The sequence below is a fragment of the Orcinus orca genome, chromosome 16 (genome assembly GCF_937001465.1).
Source record: "Orcinus orca chromosome 16, mOrcOrc1.1, whole genome shotgun sequence".
Taxonomy (NCBI): domain Eukaryota; kingdom Metazoa; phylum Chordata; class Mammalia; order Artiodactyla; family Delphinidae; genus Orcinus; species Orcinus orca.
The window spans coordinates 79,747,743-79,769,977 of NC_064574.1; the positions used below are offsets into that span (position 1 = coordinate 79,747,743).

The 22,235-nt window shown below is 50.5% G+C and overlaps 1 protein-coding gene across 6 annotated transcripts in view; it reads left to right on the top strand.

Moving 5' to 3' along the window:
- The window catches only part of ALKBH4 (alkB homolog 4, lysine demethylase), a 77,728-nt gene that overhangs the window by 39,169 nt on the left and 16,324 nt on the right, over window positions 1-22,235 (top strand). Inside the window, exon 6 of one of the 6 annotated variants that reach the window (XM_049698867.1) lies at window positions 17,830-18,615. The exons of 2 other annotated variants lie outside the window; for them this stretch is intronic. The gene's annotated coding sequence lies outside the window, so the exon portion shown is untranslated. Of the gene's footprint in view, window positions 1-2,966; window positions 3,391-8,155; window positions 8,172-13,341; window positions 13,766-17,829; window positions 18,616-22,235 lie in introns of those variants that run through there. 3 more of the 6 variants (XM_049698871.1, XM_049698872.1, XM_049698870.1) reach the window with 3 other exon arrangements.

Below are 22,235 nucleotides of genomic sequence, written 5' to 3' on the forward strand. Positions count from 1 at the left end.
GTTGTTTTTAATTGGAGTATAGTTGATTCATTGAATACAGTGCTGTGTTAGCCCTATGCCTCTTCTCGGCAGGAATTACATTCAGTCATCGCCCCCTCTTCCCTCGAGATGGAGGAATGATGTAAAGATGGGGGGGGGGTGGTAAAACCGGGTAATTATCAGTCAAACCCATTTCACCTGCCTTCACTAATCAAGGTCACTTAAGACTTGCAGTCCTCCAAGCAGCACGGAGCCTCCACAATAAGATGTTTCCCCGAGTTGTCTTCCAGGAGCTTGGAGTCAGCTGTGTGTAGTTTGAGCTGAGCTGGTTAAGACTGGATAGGACCACTGACCCTCCACATGGGTGGCCTTTTGACGTCAGAGAGCCACCCTCAGATCGTGCTAAGCACCTCTTGTTTTTTTCCTTTGGCCACGCCACGCCGCTTGCAGGATCTTAGTTCTCCGACCAGGGATGGAACCCGTGCCCCCTGCAGTGCAAGCGCAGAGTCCTAACCGCTGGTCCACCAGGGAATTCCCACCCTCCACTTTTGAAGGTGCAGAGGCCTGTAGCTGAGCCACACCTGCTCAGGATGACGATGACCACGCCTTTTCGCAATCACCTATCCCCACTCTCCCCACGCCTCGGACCACCCTGCTGCTTTATTGGTCATCCCATAATATACCCCGAGCATCTTGCCTTCTGGGAGGCGGGTCTGAGCCTTTCTCTTCTGTCTCCCCGCGTGGCTGCCTTGTGAACTAAACCCTCTGTGCTGCAAACCTCGGCGTCTCAGCGACTTCACCTGCTGCACGTCACGCAAAAGGTTCGGGGACAAAGATGGTGAGCCGGCCGGGGGTGAGTCCAGACGGACCTTTCGCCCGTGGCTGGTCGGTCCCTTGCTGGTATTTTGAGTCCAAGCAGCTGCCTCGTCCTTCTGTTCCGGGGACTGTGCCCCGGGTTTCCTCAGTGAGACGCTGTGGGCCTCCGGCGCCTAGTTTTGTTTTGCAGCAAAGAAACGGTTTTGGGTTTGGAAGACGTCTTTTGGGTGAGTAACACACCTGTGCCTAGGTTGTTTGGCATTCCCGTCCGGATTGGGGGGTGGGGAGGTGGCGGAGGGTGGAGGCCCACCTGGCAGGATTTTGGTAGAAAATATAAAAGGTTCCAGCTGCTCAGGTGCTCCATACCTGGGTTGGAGGCCCGGGGCGCTGGGTTCGGTCTTGTTTTTGGTCTGGTTGGTTTGTTCCACGATATCCTTTAGACTCTGGAGCATAATGGCCTAAAAATGGATCCTTAGGTTACAGTACAAGTTTGCAACTAGATTTATTTTGTAAATGGGAAGAAAAATGGGATGAAGTAGCTTATGTACAGTCTTTTACGTTATCGTGTCAGAATAAACCACGTGCAGAGATGATGAAGGCCCAACAGGAAGGGAAGGCAAAGAAACCTGGTTTGCTTGATTAGGAGGAGGCGGACTTGCTGTGGGCTCAGCTGGGCACCCCGACTGCTCTTCCCCCGCCCCCATATGATGGCGCCCCTGCTCCTTCGCTGCTGCTGCCTGAGCCACAGCCTCCGGCTTGGGGTGGAGGGCGCCCTCCTAGTCTCTGAGGATGGAGAAGTAGGCATGGTCGCCCCGCTCATACCTGCAGGGCACTGGATTTGGCCAGGGAGCTACCCATTCGCAGGCAGGGCAGTATCCATTCAGGTGAGTCCCCGATGGGGTGTGGACGCTGAGACTGGGCAGCTGAGGGGGTGGATCTGGGTCCATCCCCCCTTTGCAACTTCGGATTTATTTCCTAGGAAGGGCAGTATGCCACCTTCCGGAGATGACCCAAAGAGAATGGAAACTCTTCTTTCATTGTTTGTTTGTTTTTTGGGTACGTGGGGCTCTCACTGCTGTGGCCTCTCCCTTTGCGGAGCACAGGCTTCGGACGCGCAGGCTCAGCGGCCATGGCTCACGGGCCCAGCCGCTCCGCGGCCTGTGGGATCTTCCCGGACCGGGGCACGAACCCGTGTCCCCTGCATCGGCAGGCAGACTCTCAACCACTGCGCCACCTGGGAAGCCCTCATCGGTATTTTTTTGCAACCCACAGCCCAACTTGGGCAGGTGTTCAACATTGAATAAATACCCTCCACTTCAGAAGAATGTTGAGTGGTGCTGAGGAGGGAGATGGGCTTCATACAGAATCCCCTGGCAGCCCCCTATGGGCTGCTGCAAGCGGAGCTGTACCAGCAGTGGATCCTAACTGGACTGTGAATGCTGGAGATGGGCTAAAACTTAAGCATCATGGAGACTGCATTCCTGCAGGCTTACGAAGAAGGGCGCCGAGACAGTGAAGCCTCAGTGAAGTACAGGAGGTAAGACAGAAACTGAATGAGGATCCTTCAGAATTTCTAGAAAGGGTCTTTAAAGCTTATAGGCAATATACAGATAGAGACCCTGAGGCTCCAGAGAATCTAAGGATGGTTAACGTGACTTATTGATCAGAGTGCTCCCAGCATACAGAAGCAACTGCAGAGGTGGGAGGGACTTTAGGGATGTCTTTGTCTCAACTTGTTGAAATTGCCTTTAAAGTTTGTAATGGCAGGGAGCAGGCTCAGGAGAAAAGGGAACACTGGAGAATGAAACAGCAGACCGCTCTGCTGGCGGCTGCCTTAGCAGAGGGAAGAGCTGGACCAAATGGAGGACCCCCCCGCCGAGGGAGCCGGCCAGAGGTAGCAGGACATCTGATAGTGGGATCCCGCCAATGTGCATATTGCAAACAGCAGGGACATCCTAAGTAAGACTCTTGAAGAAGGTAAACAGGTGGCACATCAGATGCCAGAGTTAACTGACAAAGACAGTGACCAAGAAAGACTGGGCCCAGAGGCTCCTTTAAATCCTGACTGTCTCAGTATCTCCCCTATGGAGCCCTGGGTGATTATGGCAGGGGGCCACTTACTCGGTTTAAAATACAAGACTTACTAAATTTTGTTCTGAGTCTTATGTTAGCAACTGGGGTGTCCAGAGAAACCTTGAAAAAGCCTTTTCTCCAGCTGCTAGACTCTCAGGTGGAGGAGGGCCCATCTGAAGCATAGCTTTCTGGACAAGCCTGAATGCCCCAGTCCCCTTCCGGGATGAGATTTACCAACTTAAATGCCAAGGTTACCTTTGCACCTGGAGGAGTGGACACCACAGTTCCACCAGAGCAGGCTTGTACATCGCAGGCTCTATTGCTCCGACCTCAAAGGGAACAGCCGGCAGCCATTTTGGAAGAGGTACTGCAGAAGGTGAGTCCAGAGGTATGGGCAGATGGGAGGCTGGGAAAAGCAAAGATAGCTACACCCGTACAGCTGAGGCTCTGCCCTGGGGCAAAAATTCCAAACTTCATGCAGTACCCAGTGAAGGAGCAGGCAAAGCATGGAATTCATCCCCTGCTAACAGCCTTCCTCGAATATGATTTTACGCGTCCCTGCGAGTCACCTTATACTCCAGTTTTACCAGTCTAGAACCAGGTAGAGATGAATATTGGTTTGTGCATTACTTAAAAGCAATTAATCGAATTGTGGAAGATTCTCATCCAGTAGTCCCTAATCCATACACTCTCCTCCCTACTGCTCACCAGAGATTTTTGTTGGTTTACTGAACTGGATTTGAAGGAGGTTTGGGGGTTTGTTTTGCATACCCTTGAGATTTGAACTCCAAGAATGGTGTGCTTTTAATGGGAAGATCTAGATACAAGGGTAAAACAACAGTATTGCTGGACAGGAAGTCCTCAGGGACTTAAAAATTCCCCCATGTTTGTAGATCCTGGTGAAATATTTGAAGGCCCTTCAACTAAACGAGGGAGCCCTGTTCCTGTATGTGGATGGTATCGTTCTGATTGCCAGTAAAACAAAGGACACCTGAGGCCAGAATACAGTTTTGATTTTGAACTTTGTGACTGAATGAAGCTATAAGGTGTCCAAGAAAAAGGCGTAGTTCTCTGCCCTCTGTTAAATACTTGAGTTTTGAACTCCCGTAAGGACAGAGAGACTTGCTCCCTGACAGAAGGGAAGCTCTAGCCTGGGTTGCAGTTTCCACTATCAGGAGGCAATTGTGGGGATCCCGGGGAATAGCTTGGTTCTGCTGCATTTCGATCCCCAACTTTGGATTCGTGGCAAGACCATGTTAGGAAGCTCTTAGAGGAGGAGGAGATGACCCTCTAGACTGAAATCTTGCAAGAGTAAACATCCGGAAGACCAGCTTCATTCTCCCTAGACTGGACCTTGTGTGGAACGTGACGGGAAATGGAAACCATACTGCAGAGAACTGTCGACTGAGATCGTCCAAGCCTTGGCTGGCTCCAGACCCCCTACACTGACTTCTCCCAGTGGGCAAGTGAACCCCTAACAGATTTTAAGCGGCTTTTCAGAAAGAAGCCACAAGAAAGAAATTAAGGCTTGCAAGGACAATTCAATGATTAGGACTTCTCATACTTGGGCAAAAGCAGGTACTCTCTCTAGCTGTTGGATATTTCATCCAAAACCTTTTTCTGTATTTGATCATGCTGACCCCTTGATCCTGCCTGTCATTAATTTTGTTTTTAATTATTTGTTTTGGCCGCACCACGAGGCATGTGGGATCTTAGTTTCCCAACCAGGGATTGAAACTGAGCCCCCTGCTTTGGAAGCATGAAGTCTTAACCACTGGACCACCAGGGAATTACCTGTCATTAATTTTTTGACTGTCCTTAACCTCACTGTAACATATCAGATTAGGCTAATCAACAGAATTTCCTGTCGTGTTTTTCCTTGTCTAAGGTGAAATTTGGTCCTTGGGACCTCAGATTTAAAAAAAAAAAAGACTGTAGTCTACCCCTGTCAAGGTTATATTAGGTGAGGACAGAAAACATTTTTCCCCAGCCTGTGTTCCTTCCATATTTAAGTGTTTCAGCCAAACTGATAATGATTGGGACTCTCCAATATGTCAAAAGGTAAGATACTGATCGCTGGCTTGACCTTGTCCTAGATAAAATCCCTAAAATAAGCCTTCATTTTAACAGTGTGTGCCCCCTCAGGGTACGTATTTGTCCGCCGTTTCAATGATCAATCTTGGGCCTATGATAGCTGGCACGTAGGTAGTATCTGTTTCTTGGGATCAAAGTGCTAACTTGAAACTGGGAACAAGAGAATGGTTTCAAGTGAGCACTAAACAGTTGCATTCGTGAAGCTTTGGTTAGCCCTCTGCTTTTGTTGTTTTTAATTGGAGTATAGTTGATTCATTGAATACAGTGCTGTGTTAGCCCTATGCCTCTTCTCGGCAGGAATTACATTCAGTCATCGCCCCCTCTTCCCTCGAGATGGAGGAATGATGTAAAGATGGGGGGGGGGTGGTAAAACCGGGTAATTATCAGTCAAACCCATTTCACCTGCCTTCACTAATCAAGGTCACTTAAGACTTGCAGTCCTCCAAGCAGCACGGAGCCTCCACAATAAGATGTTTCCCCGAGTTGTCTTCCAGGAGCTTGGAGTCAGCTGTGTGTAGTTTGAGCTGAGCTGGTTAAGACTGGATAGGACCACTGACCCTCCACATGGGTGGCCTTTTGACGTCAGAGAGCCACCCTCAGATCGTGCTAAGCACCTCTTGTTTTTTTCCTTTGGCCACGCCACGCCGCTTGCAGGATCTTAGTTCTCCGACCAGGGATGGAACCCGTGCCCCCTGCAGTGCAAGCGCAGAGTCCTAACCGCTGGTCCACCAGGGAATTCCCACCCTCCACTTTTGAAGGTGCAGAGGCCTGTAGCTGAGCCACACCTGCTCAGGATGACGATGACCACGCCTTTTCGCAATCACCTATCCCCACTCTCCCCACGCCTCGGACCACCCTGCTGCTTTATTGGTCATCCCATAATATACCCCGAGCATCTTGCCTTCCGGGAGGCGGGTCTGAGCCTTTCTCTTCTGTCTCCCCGCGTGGCTGCCTTGTGAACTAAACCCTCTGTGCTGCAAACCTCGGCGTCTCAGCGACTTCACCTGCTGCACGTCACGCAAAAGGTTCGGGGACAAAGATGGTGAGCCGGCCGGGGGTGAGTCCAGACGGACCTTTCGCCCGTGGCTGGTCGGTCCCTTGCTGGTATTTTGAGTCCAAGCAGCTGCCTCGTCCTTCTGTTCCGGGGACTGTGCCCCGGGTTTCCTCAGTGAGACGCTGTGGGCCTCCGGCGCCTAGTTTTGTTTTGCAGCAAAGAAACGGTTTTGGGTTTGGAAGACGTCTTTTGGGTGAGTAACACACCTGTGCCTAGGTTGTTTGGCATTCCCGTCCGGATTGGGGGGTGGGGAGGTGGCGGAGGGTGGAGGCCCACCTGGCAGGATTTTGGTAGAAAATATAAAAGGTTCCAGCTGCTCAGGTGCTCCATACCTGGGTTGGAGGCCCGGGGCGCTGGGTTCGGTCTTGTTTTTGGTCTGGTTGGTTTGTTCCACGATATCCTTTAGACTCTGGAGCATAATGGCCTAAAAATGGATCCTTAGGTTACAGTACAAGTTTGCAACTAGATTTATTTTGTAAATGGGAAGAAAAATGGGATGAAGTAGCTTATGTACAGTCTTTTACGTTATCGTGTCAGAATAAACCACGTGCAGAGATGATGAAGGCCCAACAGGAAGGGAAGGCAAAGAAACCTGGTTTGCTTGATTAGGAGGAGGCGGACTTGCTGTGGGCTCAGCTGGGCACCCCGACTGCTCTTCCCCCGCCCCCATATGATGGCGCCCCTGCTCCTTCGCTGCTGCTGCCTGAGCCACAGCCTCCGGCTTGGGGTGGAGGGCGCCCTCCTAGTCTCTGAGGATGGAGAAGTAGGCATGGTCGCCCCGCTCATACCTGCAGGGCACTGGATTTGGCCAGGGAGCTACCCATTCGCAGGCAGGGCAGTATCCATTCAGGTGAGTCCCCGATGGGGTGTGGACGCTGAGACTGGGCAGCTGAGGGGGTGGATCTGGGTCCATCCCCCCTTTGCAACTTCGGATTTATTTCCTAGGAAGGGCAGTATGCCACCTTCCGGAGATGACCCAAAGAGAATGGAAACTCTTCTTTCATTGTTTGTTTGTTTTTTGGGTACGTGGGGCTCTCACTGCTGTGGCCTCTCCCTTTGCGGAGCACAGGCTTCGGACGCGCAGGCTCAGCGGCCATGGCTCACGGGCCCAGCCGCTCCGCGGCCTGTGGGATCTTCCCGGACCGGGGCACGAACCCGTGTCCCCTGCATCGGCAGGCAGACTCTCAACCACTGCGCCACCTGGGAAGCCCTCATCGGTATTTTTTTGCAACCCACAGCCCAACTTGGGCAGGTGTTCAACATTGAATAAATACCCTCCTCACTTCAGAAGAATGTTGAGTGGTGCTGAGGAGGGAGATGGGCTTCATACAGAATCCCCTGGCAGCCCCCTATGGGCTGCTGCAAGCGGAGCTGTACCAGCAGTGGATCCTAACTGGACTGTGAATGCTGGAGATGGGCTAAAACTTAAGCATCATGGAGACTGCATTCCTGCAGGCTTACGAAGAAGGGCGCCGAGACAGTGAAGCCTCAGTGAAGTACAGGAGGTAAGACAGAAACTGAATGAGGATCCTTCAGAATTTCTAGAAAGGGTCTTTAAAGCTTATAGGCAATATACAGATAGAGACCCTGAGGCTCCAGAGAATCTAAGGATGGTTAACGTGACTTATTGATCAGAGTGCTCCCAGCATACAGAAGCAACTGCAGAGGTGGGAGGGACTTTAGGGATGTCTTTGTCTCAACTTGTTGAAATTGCCTTTAAAGTTTGGAATGGCAGGGAGCAGGCTCAGGAGAAAAGGGAACACTGGAGAATGAAACAGCAGACCGCTCTGCTGGCGGCTGCCTTAGCAGAGGGAAGAGCTGGACCAAATGGAGGACCCCCCCGCCGAGGGAGCCGGCCAGAGGTAGCAGGACATCTGATAGTGGGATCCCGCCAATGTGCATATTGCAAACAGCAGGGACATCCTAAGTAAGACTCTTGAAGAAGGTAAACAGGTGGCACATCAGATGCCAGAGTTAACTGACAAAGACAGTGACCAAGAAAGACTGGGCCCAGAGGCTCCTTTAAATCCTGACTGTCTCAGTATCTCCCCTATGGAGCCCTGGGTGATTATGGCAGGGGGCCACTTACTCGGTTTAAAATACAAGACTTACTAAATTTTGTTCTGAGTCTTATGTTAGCAACTGGGGTGTCCAGAGAAACCTTGAAAAAGCCTTTTCTCCAGCTGCTAGACTCTCAGGTGGAGGAGGGCCCATCTGAAGCATAGCTTTCTGAACAAGCCTGAATGCCCCAGTCCCCTTCCGGGATGAGATTTACCAACTTAAATGCCAAGGTTACCTTTGCACCTGGAGGAGTGGACACCACAGTTCCACCAGAGCAGGCTTGTACATCGCAGGCTCTATTGCTCCGACCTCAAAGGGAACAGCCGGCAGCCATTTTGGAAGAGGTACTGCAGAAGGTGAGTCCAGAGGTATGGGCAGATGGGAGGCTGGGAAAAGCAAAGATAGCTACACCCGTACAGCTGAGGCTCTGCCCTGGGGCAAAAATTCCAAACTTCATGCAGTACCCAGTGAAGGAGCAGGCAAAGCATGGAATTCATCCCCTGCTAACAGCCTTCCTCGAATATGATTTTACGCGTCCCTGCGAGTCACCTTATACTCCAGTTTTACCAGTCTAGAACCAGGTAGAGATGAATATTGGTTTGTGCATTACTTAAAAGCAATTAATCGAATTGTGGAAGATTCTCATCCAGTAGTCCCTAATCCATACACTCTCCTCCCTACTGCTCACCAGAGATTTTTGTTGGTTTACTGAACTGGATTTGAAGGAGGTTTGGGGGTTTGTTTTGCATACCCTTGAGATTTGAACTCCAAGAATGGTGTGCTTTTAATGGGAAGATCTAGATACAAGGGTAAAACAACAGTATTGCTGGACAGGAAGTCCTCAGGGACTTAAAAATTCCCCCATGTTTGTAGATCCTGGTGAAATATTTGAAGGCCCTTCAACTAAACGAGGGAGCCCTGTTCCTGTATGTGGATGGTATCGTTCTGATTGCCAGTAAAACAAAGGACACCTGAGGCCAGAATACAGTTTTGATTTTGAACTTTGTGACTGAATGAAGCTATAAGGTGTCCAAGAAAAAGGCGTAGTTCTCTGCCCTCTGTTAAATACTTGAGTTTTGAACTCCCGTAAGGACAGAGAGACTTGCTCCCTGACAGAAGGGAAGCTCTAGCCTGGGTTGCAGTTTCCACTATCAGGAGGCAATTGTGGGGATCCCGGGGAATAGCTTGGTTCTGCTGCATTTCGATCCCCAACTTTGGATTCGTGGCAAGACCATGTTAGGAAGCTCTTAGAGGAGGAGGAGATGACCCTCTAGACTGAAATCTTGCAAGAGTAAACATCCGGAAGACCAGCTTCATTCTCCCTAGACTGGACCTTGTGTGGAACGTGACGGGAAATGGAAACCATACTGCAGAGAACTGTCGACTGAGATCGTCCAAGCCTTGGCTGGCTCCAGACCCCCTACACTGACTTCTCCCAGTGGGCAAGTGAACCCCTAACAGATTTTAAGCGGCTTTTCAGAAAGAAGCCACAAGAAAGAAATTAAGGCTTGCAAGGACAATTCAATGATTAGGACTTCTCATACTTGGGCAAAAGCAGGTACTCTCTCTAGCTGTTGGATATTTCATCCAAAACCTTTTTCTGTATTTGATCATGCTGACCCCTTGATCCTGCCTGTCATTAATTTTGTTTTTAATTATTTGTTTTGGCCGCACCACGAGGCATGTGGGATCTTAGTTTCCCAACCAGGGATTGAAACTGAGCCCCCTGCTTTGGAAGCATGAAGTCTTAACCACTGGACCACCAGGGAATTACCTGTCATTAATTTTTTGACTGTCCTTAACCTCACTGTAACATATCAGATTAGGCTAATCAACAGAATTTCCTGTCGTGTTTTTCCTTGTCTAAGGTGAAATTTGGTCCTTGGGACCTCAGATTTAAAAAAAAAAAAGACTGTAGTCTACCCCTGTCAAGGTTATATTAGGTGAGGACAGAAAACATTTTTCCCCAGCCTGTGTTCCTTCCATATTTAAGTGTTTCAGCCAAACTGATAATGATTGGGACTCTCCAATATGTCAAAAGGTAAGATACTGATCGCTGGCTTGACCTTGTCCTAGATAAAATCCCTAAAATAAGCCTTCATTTTAACAGTGTGTGCCCCCTCAGGGTACGTATTTGTCCGCCGTTTCAATGATCAATCTTGGGCCTATGATAGCTGGCACGTAGGTAGTATCTGTTTCTTGGGATCAAAGTGCTAACTTGAAACTGGGAACAAGAGAATGGTTTCAAGTGAGCACTAAACAGTTGCATTCGTGAAGCTTTGGTTAGCCCTCTGCTTTTGTTGTTTTTAATTGGAGTATAGTTGATTCATTGAATACAGTGCTGTGTTAGCCCTATGCCTCTTCTCGGCAGGAATTACATTCAGTCATCGCCCCCTCTTCCCTCGAGATGGAGGAATGATGTAAAGATGGGGGGGGGGTGGTAAAACCGGGTAATTATCAGTCAAACCCATTTCACCTGCCTTCACTAATCAAGGTCACTTAAGACTTGCAGTCCTCCAAGCAGCACGGAGCCTCCACAATAAGATGTTTCCCCGAGTTGTCTTCCAGGAGCTTGGAGTCAGCTGTGTGTAGTTTGAGCTGAGCTGGTTAAGACTGGATAGGACCACTGACCCTCCACATGGGTGGCCTTTTGACGTCAGAGAGCCACCCTCAGATCGTGCTAAGCACCTCTTGTTTTTTTCCTTTGGCCACGCCACGCCGCTTGCAGGATCTTAGTTCTCCGACCAGGGATGGAACCCGTGCCCCCTGCAGTGCAAGCGCAGAGTCCTAACCGCTGGTCCACCAGGGAATTCCCACCCTCCACTTTTGAAGGTGCAGAGGCCTGTAGCTGAGCCACACCTGCTCAGGATGACGATGACCACGCCTTTTCGCAATCACCTATCCCCACTCTCCCCACGCCTCGGACCACCCTGCTGCTTTATTGGTCATCCCATAATATACCCCGAGCATCTTGCCTTCTGGGAGGCGGGTCTGAGCCTTTCTCTTCTGTCTCCCCGCGTGGCTGCCTTGTGAACTAAACCCTCTGTGCTGCAAACCTCGGCGTCTCAGCGACTTCACCTGCTGCACGTCACGCAAAAGGTTCGGGGACAAAGATGGTGAGCCGGCCGGGGGTGAGTCCAGACGGACCTTTCGCCCGTGGCTGGTCGGTCCCTTGCTGGTATTTTGAGTCCAAGCAGCTGCCTCGTCCTTCTGTTCCGGGGACTGTGCCCCGGGTTTCCTCAGTGAGACGCTGTGGGCCTCCGGCGCCTAGTTTTGTTTTGCAGCAAAGAAACGGTTTTGGGTTTGGAAGACGTCTTTTGGGTGAGTAACACACCTGTGCCTAGGTTGTTTGGCATTCCCGTCCGGATTGGGGGGTGGGGAGGTGGCGGAGGGTGGAGGCCCACCTGGCAGGATTTTGGTAGAAAATATAAAAGGTTCCAGCTGCTCAGGTGCTCCATACCTGGGTTGGAGGCCCGGGGCGCTGGGTTCGGTCTTGTTTTTGGTCTGGTTGGTTTGTTCCACGATATCCTTTAGACTCTGGAGCATAATGGCCTAAAAATGGATCCTTAGGTTACAGTACAAGTTTGCAACTAGATTTATTTTGTAAATGGGAAGAAAAATGGGATGAAGTAGCTTATGTACAGTCTTTTACGTTATCGTGTCAGAATAAACCACGTGCAGAGATGATGAAGGCCCAACAGGAAGGGAAGGCAAAGAAACCTGGTTTGCTTGATTAGGAGGAGGCGGACTTGCTGTGGGCTCAGCTGGGCACCCCGACTGCTCTTCCCCCGCCCCCATATGATGGCGCCCCTGCTCCTTCGCTGCTGCTGCCTGAGCCACAGCCTCCGGCTTGGGGTGGAGGGCGCCCTCCTAGTCTCTGAGGATGGAGAAGTAGGCATGGTCGCCCCGCTCATACCTGCAGGGCACTGGATTTGGCCAGGGAGCTACCCATTCGCAGGCAGGGCAGTATCCATTCAGGTGAGTCCCCGATGGGGTGTGGACGCTGAGACTGGGCAGCTGAGGGGGTGGATCTGGGTCCATCCCCCCTTTGCAACTTCGGATTTATTTCCTAGGAAGGGCAGTATGCCACCTTCCGGAGATGACCCAAAGAGAATGGAAACTCTTCTTTCATTGTTTGTTTGTTTTTTGGGTACGTGGGGCTCTCACTGCTGTGGCCTCTCCCTTTGCGGAGCACAGGCTTCGGACGCGCAGGCTCAGCGGCCATGGCTCACGGGCCCAGCCGCTCCGCGGCCTGTGGGATCTTCCCGGACCGGGGCACGAACCCGTGTCCCCTGCATCGGCAGGCAGACTCTCAACCACTGCGCCACCTGGGAAGCCCTCATCGGTATTTTTTTGCAACCCACAGCCCAACTTGGGCAGGTGTTCAACATTGAATAAATACCCTCCACTTCAGAAGAATGTTGAGTGGTGCTGAGGAGGGAGATGGGCTTCATACAGAATCCCCTGGCAGCCCCCTATGGGCTGCTGCAAGCGGAGCTGTACCAGCAGTGGATCCTAACTGGACTGTGAATGCTGGAGATGGGCTAAAACTTAAGCATCATGGAGACTGCATTCCTGCAGGCTTACGAAGAAGGGCGCCGAGACAGTGAAGCCTCAGTGAAGTACAGGAGGTAAGACAGAAACTGAATGAGGATCCTTCAGAATTTCTAGAAAGGGTCTTTAAAGCTTATAGGCAATATACAGATAGAGACCCTGAGGCTCCAGAGAATCTAAGGATGGTTAACGTGACTTATTGATCAGAGTGCTCCCAGCATACAGAAGCAACTGCAGAGGTGGGAGGGACTTTAGGGATGTCTTTGTCTCAACTTGTTGAAATTGCCTTTAAAGTTTGTAATGGCAGGGAGCAGGCTCAGGAGAAAAGGGAACACTGGAGAATGAAACAGCAGACCGCTCTGCTGGCGGCTGCCTTAGCAGAGGAAGAGCTGGACCAAATGGAGGACCCCCCCGCCGAGGGAGCCGGCCAGAGGTAGCAGGACATCTGATAGTGGGATCCCGCCAATGTGCATATTGCAAACAGCAGGGACATCCTAAGTAAGACTCTTGAAGAAGGTAAACAGGTGGCACATCAGATGCCAGAGTTAACTGACAAAGACAGTGACCAAGAAAGACTGGGCCCAGAGGCTCCTTTAAATCCTGACTGTCTCAGTATCTCCCCTATGGAGCCCTGGGTGATTATGGCAGGGGGCCACTTACTCGGTTTAAAATACAAGACTTACTAAATTTTGTTCTGAGTCTTATGTTAGCAACTGGGGTGTCCAGAGAAACCTTGAAAAAGCCTTTTCTCCAGCTGCTAGACTCTCAGGTGGAGGAGGGCCCATCTGAAGCATAGCTTTCTGGACAAGCCTGAATGCCCCAGTCCCCTTCCGGGATGAGATTTACCAACTTAAATGCCAAGGTTACCTTTGCACCTGGAGGAGTGGACACCACAGTTCCACCAGAGCAGGCTTGTACATCGCAGGCTCTATTGCTCCGACCTCAAAGGGAACAGCCGGCAGCCATTTTGGAAGAGGTACTGCAGAAGGTGAGTCCAGAGGTATGGGCAGATGGGAGGCTGGGAAAAGCAAAGATAGCTACACCCGTACAGCTGAGGCTCTGCCCTGGGGCAAAAATTCCAAACTTCATGCAGTACCCAGTGAAGGAGCAGGCAAAGCATGGAATTCATCCCCTGCTAACAGCCTTCCTCGAATATGATTTTACGCGTCCCTGCGAGTCACCTTATACTCCAGTTTTACCAGTCTAGAACCAGGTAGAGATGAATATTGGTTTGTGCATTACTTAAAAGCAATTAATCGAATTGTGGAAGATTCTCATCCAGTAGTCCCTAATCCATACACTCTCCTCCCTACTGCTCACCAGAGATTTTTGTTGGTTTACTGAACTGGATTTGAAGGAGGTTTGGGGGTTTGTTTTGCATACCCTTGAGATTTGAACTCCAAGAATGGTGTGCTTTTAATGGGAAGATCTAGATACAAGGGTAAAACAACAGTATTGCTGGACAGGAAGTCCTCAGGGACTTAAAAATTCCCCCATGTTTGTAGATCCTGGTGAAATATTTGAAGGCCCTTCAACTAAACGAGGGAGCCCTGTTCCTGTATGTGGATGGTATCGTTCTGATTGCCAGTAAAACAAAGGACACCTGAGGCCAGAATACAGTTTTGATTTTGAACTTTGTGACTGAATGAAGCTATAAGGTGTCCAAGAAAAAGGCGTAGTTCTCTGCCCTCTGTTAAATACTTGAGTTTTGAACTCCCGTAAGGACAGAGAGACTTGCTCCCTGACAGAAGGGAAGCTCTAGCCTGGGTTGCAGTTTCCACTATCAGGAGGCAATTGTGGGGATCCCGGGGAATAGCTTGGTTCTGCTGCATTTCGATCCCCAACTTTGGATTCGTGGCAAGACCATGTTAGGAAGCTCTTAGAGGAGGAGGAGATGACCCTCTAGACTGAAATCTTGCAAGAGTAAACATCCGGAAGACCAGCTTCATTCTCCCTAGACTGGACCTTGTGTGGAACGTGACGGGAAATGGAAACCATACTGCAGAGAACTGTCGACTGAGATCGTCCAAGCCTTGGCTGGCTCCAGACCCCCTACACTGACTTCTCCCAGTGGGCAAGTGAACCCCTAACAGATTTTAAGCGGCTTTTCAGAAAGAAGCCACAAGAAAGAAATTAAGGCTTGCAAGGACAATTCAATGATTAGGACTTCTCATACTTGGGCAAAAGCAGGTACTCTCTCTAGCTGTTGGATATTTCATCCAAAACCTTTTTCTGTATTTGATCATGCTGACCCCTTGATCCTGCCTGTCATTAATTTTGTTTTTAATTATTTGTTTTGGCCGCACCACGAGGCATGTGGGATCTTAGTTTCCCAACCAGGGATTGAAACTGAGCCCCCTGCTTTGGAAGCATGAAGTCTTAACCACTGGACCACCAGGGAATTACCTGTCATTAATTTTTTGACTGTCCTTAACCTCACTGTAACATATCAGATTAGGCTAATCAACAGAATTTCCTGTCGTGTTTTTCCTTGTCTAAGGTGAAATTTGGTCCTTGGGACCTCAGATTTAAAAAAAAAAAAGACTGTAGTCTACCCCTGTCAAGGTTATATTAGGTGAGGACAGAAAACATTTTTCCCCAGCCTGTGTTCCTTCCATATTTAAGTGTTTCAGCCAAACTGATAATGATTGGGACTCTCCAATATGTCAAAAGGTAAGATACTGATCGCTGGCTTGACCTTGTCCTAGATAAAATCCCTAAAATAAGCCTTCATTTTAACAGTGTGTGCCCCCTCAGGGTACGTATTTGTCCGCCGTTTCAATGATCAATCTTGGGCCTATGATAGCTGGCACGTAGGTAGTATCTGTTTCTTGGGATCAAAGTGCTAACTTGAAACTGGGAACAAGAGAATGGTTTCAAGTGAGCACTAAACAGTTGCATTCGTGAAGCTTTGGTTAGCCCTCTGCTTTTGTTGTTTTTAATTGGAGTATAGTTGATTCATTGAATACAGTGCTGTGTTAGCCCTATGCCTCTTCTCGGCAGGAATTACATTCAGTCATCGCCCCCTCTTCCCTCGAGATGGAGGAATGATGTAAAGATGGGGGGGGGGTGGTAAAACCGGGTAATTATCAGTCAAACCCATTTCACCTGCCTTCACTAATCAAGGTCACTTAAGACTTGCAGTCCTCCAAGCAGCACGGAGCCTCCACAATAAGATGTTTCCCCGAGTTGTCTTCCAGGAGCTTGGAGTCAGCTGTGTGTAGTTTGAGCTGAGCTGGTTAAGACTGGATAGGACCACTGACCCTCCACATGGGTGGCCTTTTGACGTCAGAGAGCCACCCTCAGATCGTGCTAAGCACCTCTTGTTTTTTTCCTTTGGCCACGCCACGCCGCTTGCAGGATCTTAGTTCTCCGACCAGGGATGGAACCCGTGCCCCCTGCAGTGCAAGCGCAGAGTCCTAACCGCTGGTCCACCAGGGAATTCCCACCCTCCACTTTTGAAGGTGCAGAGGCCTGTAGCTGAGCCACACCTGCTCAGGATGACGATGACCACGCCTTTTCGCAATCACCTATCCCCACTCTCCCCACGCCTCGGACCACCCTGCTGCTTTATTGGTCATCCCATAATATACCCCGAGCATCTTGCCTTCCGGGAGGCGGGTCTGAGCGAGCCTTTCTCTTCTGTCTCTCCGCGTGGCTGCCTTGTGAACTAAACCCTCTGTGCTGCAAACCTCGGCGTCTCAGCGATTTGGCCTGCTGCACGTCACGCAAAAGGTTCGGGGACAAAGATGGTGAGCCGGCCGGGGGTGAGTCCAGACGGACCTTTCGCCCGTGGCTGGTCGGTCCCTTGCTGGTATTTTGAGTCCAAGCAGCTGCGTCATCCTTCTGTTCCGGGGACTGTGCCCCGGGTTTCCTCAGTGAGACGCCGTGGGCCTTCGGCACCTAGTTTTGTTTTGCAGCAAAGAAACGGTTTTGGGTTTGGAAGACGTCCTTTCGGTGAGTAACACACCTGTGCCTAGGTTGTTTGGCATTCCCGTCCGGATTCGGGGGTGGGAGAGGGGGGAGAGGGTGGAGGCCCACCTGGCAGGATTTTGGTAGAAAATATAAAAGGTTCCAGCTGCTCAGGTGCTCCATACCTGGGTTGGAGGCCCGGGGCGCTCGGTTCGGTCTTTTTTTTGGTCTGGTTGGTTTGTTCCACGATATCCTTTAGACTCTGGAGCATAATGGCCTAAAAATGGATCCTTAGGTTACAGTACAAGTTTGCAACTAGATTTATTTTGTAAATGGGAAGAAAAATGGGATGAAGTACCTTACGTACAGTCTTTTACGTTATTGTGTCGGAATAAACCACGTGCAGAGAAGATGAAGGCCCAACAGGAAGGGAAGGCAAAGAAACGTGTTTTGCTTGATTAGGAGGAGGCGGACTTGCTGTGGGCTCAGCTGGGCACCCCGGCTGCTCTTCCCCCGCCCCTATATGATGGCGCCCCTGCTCCTTCGCTGCTGCTGCCTGAGCCACAGCCTCCGGCTTGGGGTGGAGGGCACCCTCCCAGTCTCTGAGAATGGAGAAGTAGGCATGGTCTCCCCGCTCATACCTGCAGGGCACTGGATTTGGCCAGGGAGCTACCCATTCTCAGGCAGGGCAGTCTCCATTCAGGTAAGTCCCGGATGGGGTGTGGACACTGAGACTGGGCAGCTGAGGGGGTGGATCTGGGTCCATCCCCCCTTGGCAACTTCGGATTTATTTCCTTGGAAGAACAATATGCCACCTTCCGGAGATGACCCAAAGAGAATGGAAAATCTTTTTTCATCGGTATTATTATTATTACTATTTTTTTTGCGGTACATGGGCCTCTCACTGTTGTGGCCTCTCCCTTTGCGGAGCACAGGCTCCGGACGCGCAGGCTCAGCGGCCATGGCTCACGAGCCCAGCCGCTCCGCGGCATGTGGTGTCTTACCGGACCGGGGCACGAACCCGTGTCCCCTGCATCGGCAGACGGACTGTCAACCATTGCGCCACCAGGGAAGCCCAGTAAGACTCTTGAAGAAGGAAAACAGGTGGCACATCAGATGCCAGAGTTAACTGACAAAGACAGTGACCAAGAAAGACTGGGCCCAGAGGCTCCTTTAAATCCTGTCTCAGTATCTCCCCTATGGAGCCCTGGGTGATTATGGCAGGGGGCCACTTACTCGGTTTAAAATACAAGACTTACTAAATTTTGTTCTGAGTCTTATGTTAGCAACTGGGGTGTCCAGAGAAACCTTGAAAAAGCCTTTTCTCCAGCTGCTAGACTCTCAGGTGGAGGAGGGCCCATCTGAAGCATAGCTTTCTGGACAAGCCTGAATGCCCCAGTCCCCTTCCGGGATGAGATTTACCAACTTAAATGCCAAGGTTACCTTTGCACCTGGAGGAGTGGACACCACAGTTCCACCAGAGCAGGCTTGTACATCGCAGGCTCTATTGCTCCGACCTCAAAGGGAACAGCCGGCAGCCATTTTGGAAGAGGTACTGCAGAAGGTGAGTCCAGAGGTATGGGCAGATGGGAGGCTGGGAAAAGCAAAGATAGCTACACCCGTACAGCTGAGGCTCTGCCCTGGGGCAAAAATTCCAAACTTCATGCAGTACCCAGTGAAGGAGCAGGCAAAGCATGGAATTCATCTCCTGCTAACAGCCTTCCTCGAATATGATTTAACGCGTCCCTGCGAGTCACCTTATACTCCAGTTTTACCAGTCTAGAACCAGGTAGAGATGAATATTGGTTTGTGCATTACTTAAAAGCAATTAATCGAATTGTGGAAGATACTCATCCAGTAGTCCCTAATCCATACACTCTCCTCCCTACTGCTCACCAGAGATTTTTGTTGGTTTACTGAACTGGATTTGAAGGAGGTTTGGGGGTTTGTTTGTTTTGCATACCCTTGAGATTTGACCCCCAAGAATGGTTTGCTTTTAATGGGAAGATCTAGATACAAGGGTAAAACAACAGTATTCCTGGACAGGAAGTCGTCAGGGACTTAAAAATTCCCCCATGGGGCTTCCCTGGTGTCGCAGTGGTTGAGAGTCCGCCTGCCGATGCAGGGGACACGGGTTCGTGCCCCGGTCTGGGAAGATCCCACAGCCGCGGAGCGGCTGGGCCTGTGAGCCATGGCCGCTGAGCCTGCGTATCCGGAGCCTGTGCTCCGCAACGGGAGAGGCCACAGCAGTGAGAGGCCCGCGTACCGCAAAAAAAAAAAAAAAAAAAAAAAATTTCCCCACGATGTTTGTAGAAATCCTGGCGAAATATTTGAAGGCCCTTCAACTAAACGAGGGAGCCCTGTTCCAGTATGTGGATGGTATCGTTCTGATTGCCAGTAAAACAAAGGACACCTGAGGCCAGAATACAGTTTTGATTTTGAACTTTGTGACTGAATGAAGCTATAAGGTGTCCAAGAAAAAGGCGTAGTTCTCTGCCCTCTGTTAAATACTTGAGTTTTGAACTCCCGTAAGGACAGAGAGACTTGCTCCCTGACAGAAGGGAAGCTCTAGCCTGGGTTGCAGTTTCCACTATCAGGAGGCAATTGTGGGGATCCCGGGGAATAGCTTGGTTCTGCTGCATTTCGATCCCCAACTTTGGATTCGTGGCAAGACCATGTTAGGAAGCTCTTAGAGGAGGAGGAGATGACCCTCTAGACTGAAATCTTGCAAGAGTAAACATCCGGAAGACCAGCTTCATTCTCCCTAGACTGGACCTTGTGTGGAACGTGACGGGAAATGGAAACCATACTGCAGAGAACTGTCGACTGAGATCGTCCAAGCCTTGGCTGGCTCCAGACCCCCTACACTGACTTCTCCCAGTGGGCAAGTGAACCCCTAACAGATTTTAAGCGGCTTTTCAGAAAGAAGCCACAAGAAAGAAATTAAGGCTTGCAAGGACAATTCAATGATTAGGACTTCTCATACTTGGGCAAAAGCAGGTACTCTCTCTAGCTGTTGGATATTTCATCCAAAACCTTTTTCTGTATTTGATCATGCTGACCCCTTGATCCTGCCTGTCATTAATTTTGTTTTTAATTATTTGTTTTGGCCGCACCACGAGGCATGTGGGATCTTAGTTTCCCAACCAGGGATTGAAACTGAGCCCCCTGCTTTGGAAGCATGAAGTCTTAACCACTGGACCACCAGGGAATTACCTGTCATTAATTTTTTGACTGTCCTTAACCTCACTGTAACATATCAGATTAGGCTAATCAACAGAATTTCCTGTCGTGTTTTTCCTTGTCTAAGGTGAAATTTGGTCCTTGGGACCTCAGATTTAAAAAAAAAAAAAGACTGTAGTCTACCCCTGTCAAGGTTATATTAGGTGAGGACAGAAAACATTTTTCCCCAGCCTGTGTTCCTTCCATATTTAAGTGTTTCAGCCAAACTGATAATGATTGGGACTCTCCAATATGTCAAAAGGTAAGATACTGATCGCTGGCTTGACCTTGTCCTAGATAAAATCCCTAAAATAAGCCTTCATTTTAACAGTGTGTGCCCCCTCAGGGTACGTATTTGTCCGCCGTTTCAATGATCAATCTTGGGCCTATGATAGCTGGCACGTAGGTAGTATCTGTTTCTTGGGATCAAAGTGCTAACTTGAAACTGGGAACAAGAGAATGGTTTCAAGTGAGCACTAAACAGTTGCATTCGTGAAGCTTTGGTTAGCCCTCTGCTTTTGTTGTTTTTAATTGGAGTATAGTTGATTCATTGAATACAGTGCTGTGTTAGCCCTATGCCTCTTCTCGGCAGGAATTACATTCAGTCATCGCCCCCTCTTCCCTCGAGATGGAGGAATGATGTAAAGATGGGGGGGGGGTGGTAAAACCGGGTAATTATCAGTCAAACCCATTTCACCTGCCTTCACTAATCAAGGTCACTTAAGACTTGCAGTCCTCCAAGCAGCACGGAGCCTCCACAATAAGATGTTTCCCCGAGTTGTCTTCCAGGAGCTTGGAGTCAGCTGTGTGTAGTTTGAGCTGAGCTGGTTAAGACTGGATAGGACCACTGACCCTCCACATGGGTGGCCTTTTGACGTCAGAGAGCCACCCTCAGATCGTGCTAAGCACCTCTTGTTTTCTTCCTTTGGCCACGCCACGCCGCTTGCAGGATCTTAGTTCTCCGACCAGGGATGGAACCCGTGCCCCCTGCAGTGCAAGCGCAGAGTCCTAACCGCTGGTCCACCAGGGAATTCCCACCCTCCACTTTTGAAGGTGCAGAGGCCTGTAGCTGAGCCACACCTGCTCAGGATGACGATGACCACGCCTTTTCGCAATCACCTATCCCCACTCTCCCCACGCCTCGGACCACCCTGCTGCTTTATTGGTCATCCCATAATATACCCCGAGCATCTTGCCTTCTGGGAGGCGGGTCTGAGCCTTTCTCTTCTGTCTCCCCGCGTGGCTGCCTTGTGAACTAAACCCTCTGTGCTGCAAACCTCGGCGTCTCAGCGACTTCACCTGCTGCACGTCACGCAAAAGGTTCGGGGACAAAGATGGTGAGCCGGCCGGGGGTGAGTCCAGACGGACCTTTCGCCCGTGGCTGGTCGGTCCCTTGCTGGTATTTTGAGTCCAAGCAGCTGCCTCGTCCTTCTGTTCCGGGGACTGTGCCCCGGGTTTCCTCAGTGAGACGCTGTGGGCCTCCGGCGCCTAGTTTTGTTTTGCAGCAAAGAAACGGTTTTGGGTTTGGAAGACGTCTTTTGGGTGAGTAACACACCTGTGCCTAGGTTGTTTGGCATTCCCGTCCGGATTGGGGGGTGGGGAGGTGGCGGAGGGTGGAGGCCCACCTGGCAGGATTTTGGTAGAAAATATAAAAGGTTCCAGCTGCTCAGGTGCTCCATACCTGGGTTGGAGGCCCGGGGCGCTGGGTTCGGTCTTGTTTTTGGTCTGGTTGGTTTGTTCCACGATATCCTTTAGACTCTGGAGCATAATGGCCTAAAAATGGATCCTTAGGTTACAGTACAAGTTTGCAACTAGATTTATTTTGTAAATGGGAAGAAAAATGGGATGAAGTAGCTTATGTACAGTCTTTTACGTTATCGTGTCAGAATAAACCACGTGCAGAGATGATGAAGGCCCAACAGGAAGGGAAGGCAAAGAAACCTGGTTTGCTTGATTAGGAGGAGGCGGACTTGCTGTGGGCTCAGCTGGGCACCCCGACTGCTCTTCCCCCGCCCCCATATGATGGCGCCCCTGCTCCTTCGCTGCTGCTGCCTGAGCCACAGCCTCCGGCTTGGGGTGGAGGGCGCCCTCCTAGTCTCTGAGGATGGAGAAGTAGGCATGGTCGCCCCGCTCATACCTGCAGGGCACTGGATTTGGCCAGGGAGCTACCCATTCGCAGGCAGGGCAGTATCCATTCAGGTGAGTCCCCGATGGGGTGTGGACGCTGAGACTGGGCAGCTGAGGGGGTGGATCTGGGTCCATCCCCCCTTTGCAACTTCGGATTTATTTCCTAGGAAGGGCAGTATGCCACCTTCCGGAGATGACCCAAAGAGAATGGAAACTCTTCTTTCATTGTTTGTTTGTTTTTTGGGTACGTGGGGCTCTCACTGCTGTGGCCTCTCCCTTTGCGGAGCACAGGCTTCGGACGCGCAGGCTCAGCGGCCATGGCTCACGGGCCCAGCCGCTCCGC